Raw genomic sequence first — 22,470 nt, forward strand, 5'->3', positions numbered from 1 at the left:
TCTATTGGCTTTTCTGGAGAATTTACAGTCAAATGTAAAAGAGCAATTACACTTCAGGTTAATTAGTCACCCCCTCGACTCCTACTATCCTCACGCACTACCCAATACTCACACAACTTTCACAATTGGCTTTTGTGGATACAGGGGGAAAAACAAGTATTTTAGTTCTCAGTCACATATACAGCCAAAAACATTGCCAGAACTAAGATTCATACTTTTCAGACTCCAGTTTAGATATTTTAAACTTTTTTTGATATTGTTTATTTTCATTGATTGATTGATTTTTATTATACTCTGCTGCTTGACTTTGGCTTTTTTACCTCTATAGCTGACTTGATTACAAAAATGTTTTTATGATAGACATACAGCATGCATGCATACATGTAAGGATTAACTACTAAGTAGGCTATATGCAGGTGAAGTTTGGGCTTTTAATGGGCCTCATTCCCCCTGGTAATGGACCAGGAACCTATTGTGTTGTCACATGTCCTCACCTTCCCTCCTTTTCTCCCCAGCAGTGCCTAGCGACTGCCGATCCCACCTTTGTGCTGATGTGACTGGTGTCCGGGGCCCACTTATGAGTGAGAACATGCGGTATTCAGTTCTTTGTTTCTGTGATAGTTCATTTAGTATTATGGTCTCCAACTCCATCCAAGTTGCTGCAAAATCCATGATTTTGTTCTTCTTTATGGCTGCGTAATACTCTGTTGTGCATATGTTCCACGGTTTCTTTAAGCAGTACTCTTTTGATGGGTAGTAGTCTTGGCTGCTTGTTTTTGGTGTTGTGAATATTGTGGCAATAAACATGCATTTGCAGGTGTCTTTTTGCTGGAGTGATTTATATTCGTTCCTTCAGGTATATTCCCAGGAGGGGGATTGCAGGATCATATGGGAGCTCAATTTTTAGTTCTAAAGAAAATCGCCACACTTTTTTCCATGCAGGTTGGACTAGTTTACATTCCCACCAACAGTGTAGCACTGCCCCCTTTTCTCTGCAGATGTGCCGGCAGCTGTTGTTGCTGGATTGCATAAATTGATATTTATAGAGCACTGATCTCAATATTGTATGTCATTAAAGGTAAATAGTTACCAATAAACAGTTCATTGTTTTAGCTTACAAATGACTTTTAAGTGGATTTCCAACGTTATGATTATATTCCTTCATGCAAATGTGAAGTTACTAGCCTCAAGTAATAGTAACTAATAAGCAGTTTTGTCACCTTGAGAGTCCAACTGAGGCCCCATTTTCAATGGGAGGTGTCTTACCTGTGTATAAGCACTAAATAACCTCACAGTGCACAGGTTTCATAAAATATTGAGATGTTATGACATTGTCCTAGAACAATATCTTTGCTAAGGGTAAGGAATAGAAAAAAAAAGTGGTAAAAAAAACTAAAAGCCGGCTGGGTTCGGTGGCTCAGTCTGTAACCCTGCGCCTTGGGAGGCCGAGGTGAGTGAATTGCCTGAGCCCACAGGTTCGAGACCCGCCTGGGCAACTTGGCGAGACCTCATCTTTACAATAAATTAAAAAAATTACCCGGGCGTGGTAGTGCGCACCTGTAGTTCCAGCTACTTGGAAGGCTGAGGTGGAAGGATCGCCGGAGCCCAGCGGGTCGAGGCTGCGGTGGCCGGGAGCGGTCACTGCACTCCAGTCTGGGCAACAGAGTGAGACTCCAACGCAAAAAAAAAAAACAACAAAAAACCAAACAAACAAAAAACTAAAACCCAAAGAAATAATTTTACGTAAAATGGCAATATACACACACAATGACACCCTTTTGTTTGTTAACCTTCTTGCTATAGTCATAAATGCTCTGGCAAATGTTATGTTGGCATAGTCTTTAATATCTATTAAAATATCATCCCTATGATTCAGTGATTTATAGTGAATAACATGCTTTATATTTTTGAATGTCCTATAGGGGGAAAGATAAATAATAGAATCATCTGACAGAGAAGAAGATGGTACCTCAGACTGCAAAATGTCTTTGTAAGATAAGTGACTGATTTCTGTGATGACCATTAAAAGTTAAAAGAGGCCAGGCTCGGTGGCTCAGCCTGTAATCCCTTGGGAGGCCGAGGTAAGTGGATTGCCTGAGCCCACGGGTTCGAAACCCTCCCGGGCAACTTGGCAAGACCTCATCTCTACAACAAATCAAAAAATTAGCTGGGTGTGATAGCACGCGCCTGTAGTTCAGCTACTTGTAATGCTGAGTGGAAGGATCGCCGGAGTCCAGCAGGTCGAGGCTGTGGCGGCCAGGAACGTGCCACTGCACTCCAGTCTGGGCAATGGAGTGAGACTCCAACTCAAAAAAAAAAAAAGTCAAAAAAATAGGAAAATGAACGAACCATTATTTTACTTGTGGAGGAAGTATGACTAAGTAGAGCAGACTACTGTTCATATGCAATTTCCGAGGCACATCAGTCTTTGGTTATAGAATCATAATGCTCTTATCAAAATTATTGCAGTAGACATTGTTTTGGTTATTACTTCTAGAATGTTCTGAAAGGATGCATAGGTGTTGCTCCCTCTAATGCCAGTTATCAAGAATTGGCTTTTACATGGTATGCAAGGTCTGAAAATTAAGTCTGTGATCTCATCCTGGAAAAAGGATAGAAACAGGATAGAAAAAGGATAGAAATCATCCTATCAAAAGGATACCTCATCGCTGAATATCACTATGATCACCTCTGAAGTAATCCCATGGGGGAAGCTATGCACTGATGCCACTGCCTAGTCCACCCATCAAAGCAATTTTGGAACTCTTTCTGGAATGGCCATCAGAGCTGTCATTGTATTACCCTTAATGTCCTGAATGTCATCAGAATGCCTTCCTTTCAATATTTCCTTTATCTTTGTGTAAAGAAAAATGTCACTGGAGGCTAGATCGGGTGAGTAGGGAGACTGTTCCAATACAGTTAATTGATGACTGGCTAAAAACTCCCTCACAGACAGTGTTGTGTGAGCTGAAGTGTCATGATGGAATAGCTCCTTCAGGACCATTTTTGCTTACACCTTTCTCATGCTAAGATTTTCCACTGAGATTTTCCTGTTTCTCTGTGGATGTTTATTTGGTCTGCTATGCTTCTCACAGTCAGCTGACAATTTTGACACAGAATTCAACAATTTTTTGCAATATTTCTGTCAGCTCTGCTCGTTACTGACCTTCCTGACCTCTCTTTATCAATGACGTTTTCTCTCCCTTCAGAAAAACGTTTAATCCACTTGTATAGTGCTGTTTTCTTCATGGCACTATTCCCTTAAACTTGGACTAACATGTCCCTGATTTCACTTCTGCTCTTTCCTAGTTTAGCAAGAAAGTTAATGTTTATTCATTGCTCTAACTTAAGCTCTGACATTCTCGTGATGGCATACAAAAACATGCAACAACAATAACGAATGTCACTCAACAAGACACTGCCAAGCATCACCACAAACACAGCTATGAGACACTGATATACCAAGGTTATGAAACCTTACGAATTTGTCTGTACAGTGCTTCCAACGTAAGTGCGTGGTGGCAAGTTCATAAATTTAATTGTCACACCTCATATTTGTTATTTAACAAAGGTTAAGTTACACCAGACTAAAACATAAGACAGGAAAGTTTTTTTGACAAGAACCGGGAAGAAAAAAAAATGAAGGAAATTTATAGAAAAGACAAGCAATGGCGAAAGTTCCATGGATCCCTCTGAACAATCAGGTTTGCAAGATAGCATTATTAAGGCACAGATACTGGGGGAAATAAAAAAACTGAGGGAAGCAAAGACTGTGTATCCTACCTTTGTGTCCCAAATACGTATTATATTACAGTCAACAGTAAGCTTCTCACTTTTGTTTAATAACTAGAAGAAAAAAAACTTTCAAATAAATAACTGATGAGAAATTTTAATCAACTACATCAAAATTTTCTAATAAGGAGATAAGAGGTAAACACTTTGAACAATAACATTTTTCAGCAGCTTTTTTAGTTTAGCATAAGAGAAAGCAAATAAATATAAAATTGGGAAGTTAAGAGTAATTGCTGGTATCCAGGAAAGAAAAGAGCTTGTCTGTGGTGCTTAGAAATCTGAATGAACTACTAAGAGATGGTCAGAAGCTGGTTAAGCAGACAGAGAGGGAGGGTCTTGAAGAGACTTAACATCTGTGGGAATGCCCCCTGCACTACCCCCATTATATAATTGTTGGCTGAAAATGTGGGTAATGTGGTTAAGAGCATCCTCTCAACCCAGGATGTCCTGCTAAAAGGGACTTTTTGCTGCTTAAACACAGGTGCAGTAGCTTAACTAAATGTCCTAACTTGACCTGGGCTTATTATAATGTCATTAACATAGTATTAGCATTGAGGTTTCAGCCCCCTACCCCCAACCTCATGTGGGCTTTTCTGCGGTACTTCTGGGTAATATTCCAGATGAGTAACTTCGGTCAAGGACCCACATACATGTGCTCAACGTTTAAAAGGCTATTTCAGTCATGTCAAATGTGACAAATTAGGCATGCTTTTCAATGTTTGAAAATCATTTGAATGAGGTTTCTAAAATAAACATTTTTGTTTTCTAACAGAAGTTATCAGATTTTCCTAAAGAGACAAAATTTGCCATTTTTATATTACATTTCATTTAAAAATTATAGTAAATTTTTTGTTTGTTTCTTTTTGATTTTTTGTTTTAGTTTGTTTGGTTTCTCTCTCTCTCTTTATGGATATATATAGTGAATAAAATATACAGTGAATACACTAATAGTGAAGTTGCCTTAGAGGTAAGCTGAAGGTTATAAGATTACTAAGTGAATTAAGTGGTGGCATAATAAAAAAACAGTAGTAAGGAATAAAGGTTATATGTGAGTGACTTGAAATAATAGCTTTTATAATAATTGGATAATTTCAACAATACTTTCTTAATATATATTTGTTTAATAGATATCAAAATATCACATAATATAACTATAAAAGGATGCATAGCCTTGGGACACTTTTATATTTTTTAGTATCCTATATTTAAAATGTTATCAGTTTATTTATTTATTTATATTTTTTTGAGTCAGAGTCTCTCTCTGTTGCCCAGGCTGGAGTGCAGTGGTAAGCTCAGGGCTACTGCAGCCTTGACCTGCTGGGCCCAGGCGAACCTTCAACCTCAGCCTTCCAAGTAGCTGAAACTACAAGTATGTGTCACCAAGCTCAGCTCATTTTTCTTGATTTGTTGTAGAGATGAGGTCTCACCAAGTTGTCCAGACTGGTCTTGAACCTGTGGGCTTAGGTAATTCTCTCACCTCAGCCTCCCAAAGTGCTGTGATTATAGGTGTGAGCCACCACGCCAGTTCTTAAAATGTTATCAGTTTAAAAATAATAAAGAATTAACTCAAAATCTAATACTTTTGCTAAAATGGAAAGGCCTAGACGGCACAAATAGTATATTATATTTAAATAAATAAATATACAAGTCCTTTTTAAATGATCTGAGGACCCAAAGTCAAGATAAGAGTAAAACAATGAAAATAACACATTCCTACAGATGGGCGCGTTTTGCTTTTCACATGATATTTAAAGACAAAGGATTCTACTATCTCACAATTCTAGAATTTTAGAGAGGAGACAATTCAGAAAAGCTATCAAAGACCCTGGCTTTTTCTATTTTTGCACTCTGTCATCCAGAGTGTTCGTCTTCATCTTAGGGTTGCTTCCTCTGTGGTTATAAGACAGCAACCCAGTTGTCTTCATTCTTGTTTGCTGCAAGAGGGGTGGCAAATGCCTCTCATTAACCATGAAAAATAACCTTCTGCCAGTGTTAATGCCTCTACATAGGTCATACGTTCACCCATGAAATAGCACCTATCACTAGTGGACTGTCCATCAGCAATGTGTTTACAGCCGGGTTTCTGAGACAACGTCTAACAAGACAGGTGGTATTACTATGCTTTAGCTTAGATTAATCAGGGCCCAACTGTGGAGTTTTGGCCAGTCACCTAAATGACTATGCAATCAGGAAGAAGTGAGATGAAATGAGAAAATAAATAATATTATCTACTTCGTCTGACAAAGAAAGCTTTCCCATATACTTGTGGCAGGATAAAGCAATTTAAAATATATAAATTCTAAAAATTAAGCATCTTATGTTATAATTTAAAAACATGTACCAAATAGGTAAGTACATGTAAAATATAAGCTTTAAATGGTTACGATAACAATAATTTTTTCCCTGTTACTAGCTAAAGACATATTTCTCTCCCTTTTTAATCCATGTCAAACAAATCAAAGAACAGGTACTTAATATGACATTTAATGATATGGTTGGCCGATTTCAATAAGCTCAGTGGTCACTTATACTAGTAATTCTTTAAATTGAAAGATAGAGAAGTACATAATCTAGAATTACATCTCACAACTATCTTTTTGTGAATCTACTGTTTATTAGGTATTAAAGACAAATAAAGAAGATATGGTATTCCTTTTGACAGATGAGGACACTAAGTCTTAAAAATGGCATGCAGCTTCTTCAAGGTCAATGAGTTAATAAAAGAAGATCCAAGACCATAACCACTTCTCTTAATATGGCTCTAATTATCTTTCCATCATATGTATCACAATGTTTCTACATTTTATCTATGCACAGCAAGTTGCTGAAAGTGGACACTTTCTGTCTCAGTTTTGGGAGAGATCACATAAGATGAGAACACCACAAAAGTGAAAAGTGTATCTATATTCCATAGTAAAGAGATAGGCTGTGGATGCAGGACTTATATAAGAGGTCTAAAGTCTGCTTAGAGTGACTTTTGGTCTATCTCCCTCCTCTAGGGAAAAAAAAAAGGTTTTTTTGGCTGAATACACCAGCAAAGAGGCTTTTCTTTTTGGTGAAATAGTAAAACTGCTGAGATTGAGAGAACTTGCTGTTAAGTAACGTCCACTAGAGTTATAAAATACATAAAATGTCAGTCTTAGAATTTGACATAATTTGACACAATGATAAGGGTTAGTATGACCCTTAAGATGTATCTGACTGTAATTCATGAAAAAGTCAACTTACACAGGCTTAAAATAAATGGGTAACGTAAGTGGTAGCTGTGGTAACTGTAAAATTCAGCAGAGGGGAGAGGTTCGGGAATTATATCATAGATTCAAGTTTTCCAACTCTCCTCAAGTACACCGTATTTATTCCACTCTGTAGCTGGTCCTTCATCATGTAGATAAATTTAAAGCTATGTGTTGTAGTTCACATCTAACAAGAAAGAAAAAAAAATCGTTTTCATGGTTTTCTTTTAAACACAAGAAGTATTCTTTCCTAAATATGTTCAGCAAGTCTGTCTTCAACATGCATGGATCCATGCAAGCATACTCGGAGACATTCTTGCAGGTATCACTGTAAGATAGAAAAATCAGGCATGTTTGGCTTAAGATGATCAGATGGGGTTTAATGGAGAGGGAGTATAGAGGAGCGATGGCAGCCACTATGTCCAGAATTCTAGGTAGAATTTCGACCACTTTCACCCTTGTTTATTCATAAACACGGTCATTTTAAAAACACGAGTCTATAAGTTTATATTAGTGAATTCATGAAAAAGAATAAGCAAATTATCATGATATAATGAGACTGTGCTGTTTCCAGAGCAGTAACTATACAGTAAGAGTATAGGATTTAAAAAAATACAAACAAACAAAAAACTACACTGGTTTGATGAAAAGCAGAGGTTGAAAGAATGTAGTAGAAAATAGAATATGGAAAAGTAATTTCATCAGAACAAGAGTGGGACCTGAAGAAAAGATGACAAGAAGAAAATCAAATAAAATCAAGAGTGCTATTGTTTGAATGTCCCCTTTGCAGCATATGTTGAAATTTAACTGCCGATATAACAGTTTTGTGAGCTATGATCTTTAAGAGATGATTAGACTCAGCCCACATAAATGAATTAACGTTGTTATCAAAAGAGCAGGTTACTTATCATGGGAGTGAATGAATTTGGCTCCATTTTTTCTCTCAATCTTGCTTGTTGTCTCTGTCCCACATGCTGCCTTACTCCTTTGCCATGTTATGAAGCAGTATGTAGGGTCTTCCCAAGCGTGGTACCATCCTTTTTTTAATTTCCCAACCTCCAGAACTCTGAGCCAAATACATTTCTTTTCTTTAAAGATTAACCAGTCTGTGATATTTTGTTATAGCAGCAGACAATGGAATTAGGCACAAAGATATAAACTCCTTTGCTTCTGAGGGAATACTGTCCAACTACAAATTAAGGCTAATATGAGATACCATATGAAGTGTTTTTGCTAAATGAGGTTAAAAAGATCACAGAGTCATAACTGGAATTCTGACGTTTCATATGGAGCCACTGAATGTCACTCTGTTTCCTATATTATAAACCTAATAAAACCACCTCCCAAAAAGTTAATTCAACATTCCACATTATGAGATCAGAGGTTAGAATATTCTCATAACTCAATACAGAGGAAAGATACAAGAACAAAAAAAAGATAATGCCGAGATCTGGTCTTAGAAAAAATTTTCTTTAATTTTTAAAACAAACCACTTCAGAACGATAATAAAGAGTCATATATTTGAAGAAGCACTCCATTTTGAAAATGCTTTTTCTCTTTTGTTTTTTATTCTTCCCTCTCACCATATTCTTTAATATACAAATTATTTCAATTCATGAATGTGAAACTCATGAGTATAGGGACCTTGGAAATCTTTCTGCCTCTGTATATCTTCCGCCACCAGTACTTCATGTTACTCTTTATCAGTCTGTTTTTTTGTTGTTTTGTTTTGTTTTGTTTTGTTTAGAAAGCAGGATTTATTGAGAGGACAGAAAAGCTCCCACAGTGGGAGAGGACCCAAGAGGGTTGCCCAACAGGCTGTTTTTGAAAGTTTAAGGAATGTATGAGGATATAATTGCTGAGGTGAAAAGTTCTGAAAAATCTGATGATTTTTAGCATCTTTAACTAAAAAAAGTCTAGAATATCCCCTACATACTAGAAAATAGTACAAGTCTGTCCAATTTAAATTATAATAGTGTACTATAGTAAAACATTACTAGTTCACTACTACAAAAGGCAAAATTTAACCTGATATTGTTAAACAGATATAATTTTTAAAGCAATAGAAGATTATTATATAAGGTCAGTAACAATTTTTCTTTGATTATCATGTGTCAAATATTATGTTTTGGGTTTTGGGAGCGAAGAAATCAATAATATATTGACTTGGCCAGGAAAAGCTCATGATTTAATGTAAGTCCTCGAGAAGGAACATGACCAAATTTATGTGGGCAGCCAAAAAAGAAGAAAAGGAGTGCCCACCAAATACCACCTAAAGAGAGTGATGATAATGATTCTCAAGAACTCAGGTTTCCTCACATTCCATACCCCATCCATACAAAGTAATTGCTTTCTAAAACCTAATGTTTAAATCTTAAAAAAAAAATTCACCCACCTTTATTGCAATATAATGACTATCCAAATAATCCACACAATTAATGCCACCTCTATTATTTAATTTAGCTTTACATATTTATGCATTTAGTTATAGTTAATTTTTACTGCTGTATAGTATTTTCCTATATAAGTACAATCTAATTTACACATTAATTGTTCTGTTAGTAAACATTTGAATGTTTCTGACTTTTTGCTATTGCAGGAAATATAGGCATGGACAATTCTTGTTTCATTTACATTAAGAAGAGTTGCTCTGGAATTATTATATTCCTATATCTAAAATTATAAGGTTATAAATATGAACATACCGAATTTTACAAAACAATGACAAGCTGTTTCACAAAGAGATTGTACCAACTTACTTCTCATCAGCAGGCAAAAAATTATTAATGTTCTATATACACTCTAACAACCTGATTTATAAATGTTTAGGAACTTGCCATTATGGTAGATTTGAAATGGTATCTCAATTTGTACTTACTTTACATTTCCCCTCATTACCAATAGTGTTAAATGTATTTTTACAGGTTTTTTGGTCATTCTTATTTTCTCATCTGACAAATATCTATTTATGCCTTTTTCTCACTTTACAGGGTGATTCTGGAGATTTTTGATGATATGTAGAAGATTTTTTGGACATTCCTAACACTAGCCCTATGTCAATTTTATGTGCTATATATATCTTCAATTTATATTAATAAGACAATTTATGGATTTTCTTTGTATTTTATAGAATGCTTGATTTAAAAAATCTTAATGGTACAGGAACCATATTTCTGTATGGTTTCCACATTTTTCTTTGTTAGTTATTGTTAATGTGCTGCCTAAAATTTCTCCTTATATTATAAAGAGTTGCCTATTATTTACTTTGAAATTATTAATAGATTATTTTTCCACATTTAAATATTTATTCCAATTGGAATTGACTTGGAATAACTGTAGTCACAAACTTTCAAATATTTTCATATACATATTCAATAACTGTTTCTAGATCTTTCTTAATAACCATTATTTCTCATTAATCTGCAAAGATGCTTCTATCATATATAGTTTTCATACTTGGATATTTATAGAGTCTAGTCTTTTTCACTGAACTCTTCTATGAATATCTTATTGCTAATAGCAGATAATTTTTAAAATTATACTTTTTATATATGTATTTTATTTTTATTGAAAATAATAATAATATATATTTATGGAGTACAATGTGATGTTTTGATAGAGCTATACATGGCAGAATGATTAAATCAAGCCAATTTACATATCTATCACCTCACATAATTACCTTATTTATTTGGTGAGAAAATTTAAAATTTATTATTTTAAACTTAAACTGAAGGGGCAGTAAAAGTGACAAGCTTGTATATGAGATCAAATTTAAGTTGTTATCAGCTTAAAATAGCCTGTTACAAGCTGTTTCATGCAAGCCTCATGATAACAGCATTCTCTTATTGTTTGGTACATGACAACTGTTGATATTTGGTAAGACAAGACCTAATTTTTTCATTTTAAAAATGTGTCTTGGTTCTTATTGATCTATTATCTTCTATATTAATTTTATACTTGCGAATTTATATAAAAAAGTTATTATAATTTTGTTTAGAATAACATTTAATCTAAGAATAAATTTTATTTTTTATTTTTTTAGAAAGCAGGATTTATTGAGAGGACAGAAAATCTCCCACAGTGGGAGGGGACCTGAAGGCATTGTCCAGAGTCAATTTTAGAAGAAAATATCTAGAAATAAAATTAGCACAACATTCATAATTGCTTTTAAAGAAAATTATAAAGCTTGCAGGGTTTTAAATTTTTTCTTTAAATACATTAAATGATATATCAAAATAAAGATATGTACTTATTAATAAAATTGGTTTGACATATATTAGATTATCTCGTGCTGTCGCTAATGTCTCAAAATCTTTCTTGCATATCCTCCAACTCTGCTTCCACTACTTTGCATAATTTCTCCAGTTTTCCCTTCAACATCAGCAATTCTTTCTTCTATTTTGCTTAATCTGTTTTTGAACTGATTTTTAATTTCAATATTTTTCTTCATTTCATCAAGTGTCATTTGGCTCTTTTCCTTATTTGCCTGGTCATGTTTCACAACCTCCTATTCCTAAACATTTTTAAAAATTTAAAATATATATATATACACACACACATACACACATACACACACACACACACACACACACACACACACACACATATAAATTTTATATTCTGCTACTATCATTCCAAAATCTGAAAACATTGAGAGTTTAATTCTGTTTTCTGTGACTTCTGCTTAGTCTTATTATCTATTCATGATTCCTCCCCGCCATATTTTAAAATGTTTTTCAGCAATTTTATATAAATAGAACTTTATCTATAAAATCTTTTCTTCAGTTAAAATGAGACTGAGAAATATTGATAGTTATAAAAAATGAACAACGGTTACTGTCAAAAACAGTAACTTATGTTGTTACTATAAACACATCTACATTAATAGGAAACCCTCTACTGATTACATATTGTGAAAAAAAATAACCACATTAGTGACTTTTTAAAAATTCAGAAAAAAATATGCTAAGTGCTTCTTAAAACTGAGTCTTGTAGTAATTTTCATAGACCATAATGTAGGAAAATAATCATTACTCAAACTTCATTATTTTGAGGTCCTTTCAAAATGTTTGAAAATAAAGCCTCTTGGTCAGGATCTAATATTGTTTTATACTAATGTCAAAGCAAATGTGTTGATAATTCCTTGTAGCTTTAAATTGGAGCACAGAAATCAATAATCCAATATACAATATACTCATATTATTCCTTTAAAATTCTTGACCTATAAACAATCTTGATATATGGAGTTTCAGAGTTGTCAATTATGCAATATGTTATTTAAAAAACAATATATTTTGCCATAACGTTTGAGTTTACAATTGATAACAATTAAATATATAACACTCCAGTTCATTTATATTTAGAGAAAGAAACCTGAATGCAGACTCTTGATTTCAGTGTTATTGTTTGTTCCTTTTTGTTTGGTGATTCTTGTTTGTTTGTTTTGATATGTTTACATCTACAAGTAAAGTCATTTAGTAGACTTGAATACATTACATTTTGCTTTTCATCTTTATATTGAAGAAAAATTTTATATTTTTTATTTAGGTAAAATTGAGATTAATCTATTTTTTTAAATATTAATGAAATATTATGATGTCAAAATAAGTTTATATTATTTTTCTTTCCTGTCACATTATTTTGATTTTATGCATATATTTTGCTAAAAAGATAATACATTTCCAGGAAAGTTCAAGTTCATAGAGTAAAATTAATAAATAAAATGGATGACATACATTGACATTCTTCACATACAAACAAATTCTACACCATAGTTAATGCCATTAAAGGACTGCCAGGTAAAATATTTAATAGGCGTAAAAGATATCTAGAAAATTATTTAAAGCAAAATATGAGAAACTGAATTCATAAATAGAAAAATCAACAAATGAAGTATTTCTCTGTCAACACTGTTAAGAAACAATGAGCAAAATGAGAACTGATTTACCACTGTAGCACAAAAAGCAGACACAGATAATACACAAATAAATGGGTATGGTCAAGTTCCAATAAAACTTTGATTACAAAAATCAAACACTGGGCTAGGTTTTGCCATGCACTCTAGTTTGTTAACTCCTGAACACCATTAGTTCAAATAAGTAATGTACTGACAAAGGAAGATAAAATAGATGAGAGGAAATCCAGAAGCAGATTTTTATAAGTGATTTTATTCATTTCATATGAGATGTTATATAGAAATAAAATAATTGGCAAGGGTGATATTTTGATTCAGTAAGAAAAGGAGGATGAATTTCATCATTTGCTAATGCTGACATACCTAACATCCATACAGATGAAATTTAATTTAATCACATTATTTATAAAAGGCAGAGAATGCTTAAATACACAAAATAAAACAAAATATTATCTTTGAAAAAATGCAATTACGTACAGGCAATGACTTGGGAAGATATCCTGACTAGCACAAAAAGCTCAGAGAAAAAAAGATGCATTTGATTATATGAAAACTAAAGCTTGTATGCAAAAAATAGATTGTAAGCAATAGACAAATGATATACTTGGCAAAAATGTGCAATGTAAGTAGCAAGGAGTACCCAAAATTTAATAGAAAAGACAAATAATCCAATAGTTATATAGATAAGGATAAGGGTAGCAGAAAATGCCTTTGGCCTCCTAGCATATATTATTGTCTTTTTCTTTAGTAACAAAAATGTGCTTTTAAGGCAGGCATTCTGCTACCCGCTTAAAAATACATTTCACAAACTATATTGTAACTATTTGTGGCTGCTCCTGCCTTCAAGCTAGTCTTTTATAGATAAGTACAACTAATTATGGGCATTCAAGGAAGATTTATTTTAAAGGGTGGGAGCAAGCACTTTGTCCTTCGTTCCTGTCTCTGGGTGCCTGAAAGGCGGATTTAGTGTCTGAAGTTACAGCTCGTCATTGCGGATTAAGTAGTAGAGGGTAAGCATGACAGAGCACAAAGAGGATCCAGGACTCTGTTTACAGCAGGAAGCCATTATTGCTGATCTTGAGATCTTTTTCATAACACAGATAATTATCCTTCTACATAGCTGAATATGTTATTATTTTGAGAGTGTCCTTTAATGCAACTGAATCTGACTCTAATTAGAAACAAAAGAAATCATTTGAACACAAAACAACAGCCAACAAACACATAAAAGATGTTCAAAATTAAATTAAATTAACATTAGGATATTAGATAACATCCATCAGGTAACTGAAACAAATTTAAATGAGTGATAGTAACTACAGTGTGGAGTATGGGTGTGTTTGGAGGATATCACAAACATTTGTATTGCAGAGTAAAGGAAACCAGATACATATATAAACTATATAACAATCATTTGCAATATATATGTAAGCCCCAAATATAATATACTATATCAATTATATATGAACATCATTATGAAATTATAAACATATTGCTATGGGATTTCCTTGGGTAGAGATAGAGTACAATACAGATAAAGAGGAGGAAAGCTAGACAAAGAAATAAAGGGAAAAATAAGTGTATGGCCCATCAACAAGGTTCTATACAGTGTCTTATATAATCTTACTCTTTTAAGTCTGTTTTTATGTGTGTGTGTGCTTTGTGTCAGTTTGTATGATGTAAAATAAACACCAAGACACTAGTGGATTATTGCAGAATAATACCTAAAGTTATGACATGCCAAATAGTAAGTATTATTTCATGTGTGGCCCATAGCTTCAGATTGTCACAGTCTCATTTCTAAACAATTCAAAAATTACTTCAGTTGCCTCAAGAATTTTCAATCTAGAACAAGATACTTTGAGAACTGGCGGCTATGATGCCATTAATATTTATGTGACAGTATGTTTTCAGTCTCTAAGCAAGCAACTGAGGCTGCAGTGTTGCACAGGGTAGTGTGTTATGTTGTTTTATCTCTGGATTTTTTTTTTTTAATTGGCGTCTCACTCTGTCGCCCAGGCTGAAGTGCAGTGGTACACTCCTAACCACTACAGCCTCTACCTGCTGGGCTCCGGTGATCCTTGCGCCTCAGCCTTCCAAGTAGCTGGGACTACAAGAGCATACTACCACACCCAGCTAATTTCTTGATTTACTGTGGAGACCAGGTCTCGCCAGGTTGCCTGAGCTGGTCTTGAAGCCCCAGGCTCAGGCAATCCTCTTGTCTCGGCATCCCAAAGTGCTGGGATTACAGGTTGAGCCACCACACCCGACCTGGATTTTTTTTTTTTTTTGCATTTTCACCAAATAGATTTTGAGGCTCATTTGCAATTATATTGGTTAATTTATAAGAAAAATGATTTCTCTCTTCTATTTAAAAATGATTCATTCTCGTACTTAAACGCTTCTAGAAACAAGCCAGGAAACTAGTCAAGCTACATAATAACTTATCCTTACAATTAATGGATGATGCAAACGGTTGACTGGTCCGTATTCACCACTTCAATAGAATATATTTCATATTTATCCTTTATTCTTTAAGAGCATTTGAGTGATGAGCAGATAGAATCCAGAACCTAATTACTTACAATAAGCTTATTTCTCCAGAGATGTATCATATGTTGCAGCTACTAATAGGTTTCCTCTTTATTTCTTCTTTCAAAATATTTTTAAAAAAACATTTATTCCCTGTTGTGCACATAACCAAAAATCTGTGGTAGGAAAGTGGCACAATCATTCACTTTTAGAAAAAACACGGTCTTAGAAACATATCTAGGAACTGGTGCAAGGAGTGACACTTTTTAAAAGACACGAGAATGAGGAAAATCATGTCAACTATAACAAAAAGTCTGGGTAGGTATGGCGGCACGCACCTGTGGTTCCAGCGACTCAGGTGGCTGAGACAGTAGATCACTTGCGCCCAGGAGTTTAAGGCTATAGTGTCCTATAATCACATTTGTGAATAGCCACTGCACATTAGCCTGGGAAACATAGTGAGATCCCTATCACACACCAAAAAAAAAGTATAAAGTATGCTTAGAATATGGACATGAAATTCTCATTGAAGGCTAAGTGCAAGCAATATGAGACCAGAAGTAAAGTACCGAGAGGATGAGGCAATGCTAGGGAAAGGAAAGCAAAGGAAATCATGGAGCCATGCTGGAAGTTATAAATAATTCCCCAAACTCCAGCTCTGCCTGCGGACATCTAAAGATGGCCTCCATATTTAGAGGAATATATTTAGAGGATAAGAGAACACTCATTTACATTCAAAGACGCACAATCCAGCAGCCATTTGCAAAGGGCTATTCTGGCCTTTATACATCTTTTTGGCCCATACATTTCTTTTTTTAAACAAATATTGTCCTTCATCCTCATTCTGTGGAGACAGGATTTCCTTGAAGTTAAAATATTAAAGGTCATATACCCTGAGTAGAAACTTCTGAGATAAAAAATGTAGCTACATAGATTGGAGTGATAAGTCAGACAGAGATTTTTGAAGGACCTTTCCATCCTTATGCTCTGCTTGACATTGTTAACTTAAGCATTAAGTCTCATTAAAACAAAATATAGGAAAGTCAGAGTCCTCCAAAAGGGGGAAAAGAAAGAACACGAGCAAGGTGTGATACAATACTACCATAATAATGCTGATAACTTTGACATCTATTGCACCACCTGGCAGTATTATCTTTGGAGAAGAAAATGTGCTGACTTGCAAAGGGTTACCAAGAAATTATCATCAAATCTGGAGCATTTACTCTGGGAAATGTGCGTAGTATTCTAGACAACTATTTATAAATAGTCAGTCTCCCAAAGGAAAGACGACAAGGAGCAAAAACTGCTGTGTACTGCAGCCCTTTTAAGGAAGAAAACACTTCAGTTGAGGAAATAAACACTGTCTCAACTGTTATCATTCGGAAGGCCATTCTGTTTAATGAAATATGTTTAAAAAGAAAGCTGAGAAAACTGATTAAATAGTCAGAATCTAATCATTAATGCAGTTTTCTACAAGCAGACAAAATGTTTTTACCTCATGGGCCTACAGACTATTTTGATTGTTCAGGAAAAATGAACAAAGAAAAATGCCACTGCTTGTTTATAAAAATGTTCTCTTCCAAGAAGGAGCTATTTTTGAGAAAACCACTAATTCTACTAAATTTGTCTTTATAACATATGCACATGGTATGGAAATCAGAGCCTATAATTAAATGTCACTATATTAAAACGATTGGAAGAAATTAACTAAAGTAATTAAAATAATTAAATTGTTTAATTGCTAATTAAATAAACAACTATATTCCATTTGTAGATAAATATAGGCACTATAATCAGACTTTGATAGCTACACTGCAGTCTTATAATATTCTTAATTTTTAAAATCTGGATTTTCATTTCTTACCTCTTTCAATCTCACTTGAAAATCTGAAAGGATTTTCAACTAATTAAGTTAGACATTAGAACTTGAAAGCGATTCAGTAGTGTTATCTTTTAAAAAGACAGTTGTCTTATCGAAAGCCTACAAAATACACTGTTAACTATTTTAGTTTAAGATGGAAGGGGCACTGCTTCACCAGTTCTTTCTCCTTCTTAAATGTATATTGTTTAAATAGTTATGTATCCTTATCTCCAGAAAGTACTATGGAAGTTATCATGATTATGCTTAACAAACACATTGATCCCTCAAATAGAAGTTGCTCTAATTATAATCAGAATTCTAGAAAGTATACAATGTGTTGTGCCAGTGGTTTCCTACTGATTTAATTGAAAAGTGTGGCCTGTATTCGAGGTGTCTGACTTCCTGTTGAACCAATATCCTGCCGTCCCTCCTACCTCTTAACTCTACCTTCATCCTCTCATGTCACTTCACCACTTTGCCACCGTCACTATCATGTTGCCTCCGGCCTCTCCTCTAACGTTCTCTCTATCACTCCTGTAAGCAACACCTGGAGCCCCTCTCTGGCGCTCTGATATTGAATCAACTCAAGATGATTTGGGTGACATTTTCAAATAAGTTGTTTTCACCACCAAATTTTTCTCACCTTCCTTCTCTACTTTTTTGTTTTTGCAGAAACTTGACATTTCCTAAACATCTACAGCTATCTTGCTCAACTGCCAGTTACGAAGATGCCATACCATCTCTCCTGGCTCCCGATTATGGCACAGAAAGGAGCGAGGGCATACTTCTTTCTAGCCAGAATGATGTTTCATTTAAAATACTGGCAGTACAGTGTAAGGAACACAGACTTCTTGCCCGTATCACTTTGAGCAAGTTACTAAACTTCTGAGTCTTGGTGTCTTCACTTGTAAAATGGACAAAACCTCGATATGCCTCACTGATTTGTTCTTACAGATGGAGTCATTCTAGTCATAGTTCCCAAGATTTTAATTAAATTCTCTCTCATCTGCTCAAATAGGGAATGTGTCCACCTACCAAATCAGTATAGAATTCTCAGAATAAGTTCTATGTCTTCCCCTGGGCAAGTCTGCCCTTTCTAATGCTGCCATTCATCCAGGAGGTTCTGCTTCAACTGACCGCTTGGCCAAGCCCTAACTACCAGTGCTTCTTATACTTTAGGATGGGAAGCTTGTTCAATTGCAGATTCCGAATCAGCAGATTTGGGGTGGGACTTGAGGCTCTACTTTCCTAGGTGTTGCTAATATTTTTTGTCAGTGGATCAAATTTAAAAGGACCCAGCATTCAGAGTAGTGCTAAATTCAGTTTTGTAACATACATGATCATATTGTTCATCTGCTTGAAAACTTTCTATGGCATTTCATTGTTCTCAGGATAAAATTCAGATTCCTTAGCCCGATTTCAAATGCCCCTGCTTATATCTTCAGACTCTTTCTTTTAGCAATTGCATTCTTACACCCTAACACACAAATTCACAATTTTTTTTTCCTCAGTCATACTGAGCTTCCGTCAACCTTTCTTTCTATTTCCAACCTTTTTTTTTTTTTGAGTTGGAGTCTCACTCTGTCACCCAGACTGGAGTGCAGTGGCCGCTCCCGGCCACCGCAGCCTCGCCTGCTGGGCTCTGATGATCCTTCTGCCTCAGCCTTCCAGATAGCTGGAACTACAGGCACACACTACCATGCCTGGCTAATTTTTTGATTTATTGTCGAGATGAGGTCTCGCCAAGTTGCCCAGGCGAGTCTTGAACCCGCGGGTTCAGGCAATCCACTCACCTCAGCCTCCAAAAGCGCGGGATTACAGGCTGAGCCACTGAGCCTGCCTTATTTGCAACCTTTTCGAACACCTATTCCTTTGCCTGACCTTAATTTTCTTGTATGACAACTACGCATTCTTCAGGTGTCAGTTTAGATAGTTTCCAGGAAAACTTTTCTAACTTCCTAAAACTAGATTGGTTCCTAAAAGACTATCATTTTAGCCTGGACTTACCTGAATCATTGTACCTATTACCCTCCATTTCTTTTCTTTCTTTCTTTCTATTTTTTTTTTTTTTTGAGTTGGAGTCTCACTCCATTGCCCAGATTAGAATGCAGTGGCACACTCACGGCTACCCCAGCATTGACCTGCTGGGCTCAGGTGACCTTTCTGCCTCAGTCTTCCAAATAGCTAGAACTACAGGTGCACACTACCATGCCTGGCAATTTTATTTATTTATTTTTAATTGTAGAGACGAGATCTCACCAAGTCGTCAAGGCTTGTCTCAAATCCCTAGGATCAGGCAATCCTCTCGCCTCTATTTCTTACTCCTGCTGACATTTCCTAAACATAAGCTAAAGGAATTTTCTGTCTTGCTGTATTCCATGTGTCAGGCAGTACGCTAGTAATAAAATGGCTGCAGCTAATAAGTATGTGTTGAATTGTATGATATTTTAATTTTATAATGCTCACTGAATAAAGAACAGAAAAAGGAAATAAACAAACCAATTAATTAATTAATTCAGTTTTTCCTTTGATGTCCATGATGAAATTACTATCACCCCGAGCCTTCTCAACAATTAATCAGGGAAAGGAGTAGGTGTTCAAAAAGGTTGGAAAAAGAAAGAAAGGTTTGGTACTGACAGAAGCTCAGTATGATCTGTGTCAAATGAGTTTCTTTTCTCATGATGCTATTCATTTTTCTTTATATTACAGCATTTATGGAAGCAGTCTTTTTCTCTGCCCATAGAATACACATGGATCCATGCAGTTAGGCTGGAAACAGGAACAGGCTTTATGCATCAAATCAGAAACCTACATTTAGCAAATAATGGTTTATGATGAACCCACTTTGGCCTGACATCTTAGTTTAAAGGTCTCAATAGAGACCTTTATCTTAGAAATTATATTCTGTTTTCGCCACACCCGCTCCAGCAGCTGTTATTTTTTGAGGTGGGAGTGTAAACTAGTGCAACCTCTGTGGAAAGCAGTGTGGCGATTCCTAAAAGCTCTAAACATCAACCTCCTGTATGACCCTGCAATCCCCTACTGGGAATTACCCTGAAGAACTCAAATCATTCTATAAAAAAGATACCTGCACACGAATGTTCATTGCAGCATTGTTCACAATAGCTAGAACCTGGAACCAACCATGCTGTCCATCAAAAGAGGACTGGATAAAAAAATGTGGTACATATACACGATTGAATACTATGCAGCCATAAAAAAGAACAAAATCATGAATTTTGCAGCAACCTGGATGGAGCTAGAGTCTATAATACTAAGTGACCTCTCTCAGAAACAAAGATCTGAGTACCACATATTCTCACTCATATAGTGGACCTTGATTATCCAGTGCACTACTATAAGAAAATGACTGACAGTGTTGGGAAACTATGGGGGGGGATGGGACTAATGGTAGTAAACATCTGTCTAGAGACGGAGAGACACCAGTTATCAACAAGGGGACCTGAATGAAGCATATTTGTATACCTAAACCTTAACTGTACCCCACAATATCAAAATAATAAATATAGATTAAAAAAAAAAAAGAAATTATATTTTGTTACATTTGCCCGTAAGTTCACCATGTATTCCTGGCCTGAACTCTAGCAGTAGGAAATCAACAGCTTAATTACAAGCTTAGGTGCCCAACAGTATAATAATAAGTACTTTCAAGAGTTGTTATGAGAATAACAACTCACATGTGTACACCATGTGGCTCATCGTATGAGGTCAGTAAGTGTTATCTATTCTGATTGTCCATTAATACTTCGTAAATATGTGAAGTGAAAAATGTCCTATAAAGCAATGTTCTCCTAAGCAGAGTCTAAGTTCTACAACAGCATCTAACTGATTAACTAATTCTAAACTTAGCATGTGTTTTTATTCATGTGTTCAGCAGATCTGCAACATGAACGGACACAATCAGAGATGTTTTTGTGAATTAAAGAGATTTTAAAAAATGATTGCCCTTTAAAGCTAATGTTCTAGAAAGAAAATTAGAAACAAACAAACATTTGCTGTTTCATTTTGTGTTATATAGGAACAAAGTTTTAACATTTAATAGACTCTTGTTATGTACACCTATATATCACTATCGTCAAAATCACCACCACCACAGCCATCACTTTTGCCACTATTGAGGATAAGAGAAATCAACCATTGTGTATTCTAGTCCCAACCACCATCTAAGTGACAGGTGTTTCTAGACAAGAAATTTCCTCTTTTAATTATGTGCTATCTTATCTGAAATCATAACATTGGACTGTATTAGCTATAAGTTTCTTTCCAGCCCTATTATGCTATGATTTTATGATTATACCCTTCTTCACAAATCCTTAAAACCAAGATCCATTTTCTCCCTACTTGACTACTTCACAAACTCGCTTGCCTTTTTTTAAAAAAATTCCACACTTGAAGATATCTACACTAACTCACAATAACATTGTGAATCCCATGGCATTCTAGTTTTAAAGAAAATCCTCTCTTTCGTGTTACTTATGAGGATATTCACACCACATCATTTATTTAAGCCTCATATAAGTATGGCTTGCAACTCGTCCTCACACACCATATTCCAGTTACTACAATTCAAACCCCATTCATTCATTCCTTTCTAGCTACCTGCATTTTCCCTAAACTTGATGGTCTGTCATTTACATGCAACCTTTGCTGCTCCTCCATAATGATATTCTTTGTTACTATCAACAATAGTCACCAGTCCCTCACTACACACAATCATGTCCATCTCCACTGCCTCCTTTGGGCTGCAGAGCAAAGCTAGTGAAAGCACCAACACCATGCATCTCCCCCACCACAAATGTATGTGTCTCATAGCAAACAGGAGCTTCATGCTACTGAAAAAAGCTGCCTAATAATATCTTGCTGGTTTTTTTTTTTTTTTGAGTTGGAGTCTCACTCTGTCACCCAGACTGGAGTGCAGTGGCCGCTCCCGGCCACCGCAGCCTCGACCTACTGGGCTCCAGCGATCCTTCCGCCTCAGCCTTCCAAATAGCCAGAATTACAGGCATGCGCTACCACGCCTGGCTGACTTTTTGATTTATTGTAGAGATGAGGTCTCGCTGCCCAGGCGGGTCTCGAACCCGTGGGCTCAGGCAATCCACTCACCTCAGCCTCCC

The sequence above is a fragment of the Carlito syrichta genome, unplaced genomic scaffold (genome assembly GCF_000164805.1).
Source record: "Carlito syrichta isolate Samal-C Ts95f unplaced genomic scaffold, Tarsius_syrichta-2.0.1 Scaffold308684, whole genome shotgun sequence".
Lineage (NCBI taxonomy): Eukaryota > Metazoa > Chordata > Mammalia > Primates > Tarsiidae > Carlito > Carlito syrichta.